Here is a 2,083-nt window from a genome sequence, read left to right as displayed (position 1 = left end):
CACCACTGGAGATCAAATGTATCGGTGTTTAGTGGAAGTTAGTGATCAACCTACTAGAATTCGTTCTATAGCTATAAAAGGTAACAGACAAGATTTTATCTTAAAATACTATGTAAATATTTTTTAGTACCAGCTACTGCTCCCTCTTCTCTTACTGAGGTCAACAAGACAGCTACCACTATCACTGTCAGTTGGACTGCACTTGATTCATCTGATGCTGATGGATATGTAGTCAATGTCACTAGTGACACAGACAATATGCAGACAGTACAGGTGGAGGGAAGTAGTCATAATACAATCACACTGACTGGACTGAGAGGAGGAACAACTTATAGCATCACAGTCAGAGCCTATCAACAATTACTGGGACCTGCTAGTACAATCAGTATACAGACCTTACCAGGTATTGCTACTGCACCTTTTAATGTACTTTTAACCAGGGGCGTAGCTGGGAAGGAAATGATGAGAGGACGTAGAGATGAGTTGTGTGAAGTGCACTGAAAATTTGGACGCACCCCTTTTTGGCACTTGTATAGTGCACTAAAATAGCATTTTTACATATTTTAAAGCATCAAATTCTTACATTTTAAACAATGATTAATATAAAATGAGTGTCTTGTTTTTGCCTAGGCTATTACTCATCTCTTGTACATTTGCTACTTTGCAATGTATTGTAAATGATTACAAGGTAGTTAATTTTTATTACTAGGTGGTAGGTAATAAAACAAACAATGAATAACATTATCAACAAAAATTGATGGGGGGGGGCAGGCCCCTATAGGCCCCCATCAGATACATCCCTGCTTTTAACATTGTTGATATATTTCTAGTTATTAATTCAATCAATTGGATACTAGTCTCATCCATTACACAACTTAATAACACTCAATATCGTATTGATTGTCTCACAACTACTGATATAAATCCTTCAACTGATGTTTACTGGTTAGTGAATGGAGTGATGAAGAGTAACTCAATGTATACATCAATTGATGTCCTGACATACAACAACACACTACTGGTATGTCCTGATCCACTGGGAGTATCAGTTAATGTTACCTGTATAGCAATGATTGGAGGAATCAACTACAATCAATCTCTGATATTACATGGTATGATTATACTTTAATCAATAGTAGATACCTTTGTCTATTTTCTAGCTCCTAGTGGTCCTCCAATTAATGTGAGGGGGTTCATATTAAATGCTACTAGTATCAAAGCGAACTGGACCAATTCATCAGAGACTAATGGATATGTGATTGAGTATACTACTGGAGATGTAACCAGGAATGTAGTATCCACTAGTGAAGATGAAATTGTACTAACAGATCTCTCACCAATGAGTACCTATACCATCAGTGTGTACTCATATATAGATCTTCCTTCAGTTAATAGTACAGTAACAGTGTTAAGATTTGATGGTGAGTTATTATCATTGAGAGAGTGTAACCGATATCTGTTGTAGTTCCTAGTCCAGTAACTAGTCTCTCAGTATCTAATGTCTCAACCACTGGTATTACAGTGAACTGGACTATTCCCAGTAGTGACAACTATGTAACATACTACACCATCTCCTATACTCCATCTTGTCCCCAGTTATCATCAGTGAATGAGACAGTCTCTGTTGCTCCTCATCAGTCCACTACAACATACAGTTATACATTAGTAGGTCTGTACAATGGTATGAACTATACCATCACAGTGAGAGCTAGTAATGTACTAGGGGGATCTGATTCTAGTTTAGTTGAAGAGTACATAATATCAACAGGTTTGGTACAGTCTTCATTTGAATCAATTGTTATATTATAATGCTTTACTTATAGCTCCTACTGGAGTACCTAATTCATTGTCTTTATTATAACCAATTAATAATCTCACTTGGAATGAGGTCAATTGTTCTGAGCGTAATGGTCTCATCACAGGCTATACAGTGATTATCAGTAACAGTAGTATCACATACAACCTCACCAGTACTGAGAGATATATCATATTGAATGATCTAGTACTCCGCACTGAGTATAACATCAGTGTAGCTGCTGTCAATTCTGTTGGAAGAGGTCCCTTCAGTGATCCTATTGTAGTA

This window comes from Amphimedon queenslandica, unplaced genomic scaffold (assembly GCF_000090795.2).
Source record: "Amphimedon queenslandica unplaced genomic scaffold, v1.1 AMPQUscaffold_12420, whole genome shotgun sequence".
NCBI lineage: Eukaryota > Metazoa > Porifera > Demospongiae > Haplosclerida > Niphatidae > Amphimedon > Amphimedon queenslandica.
This window is presented reverse-complemented; position numbering follows the sequence as displayed.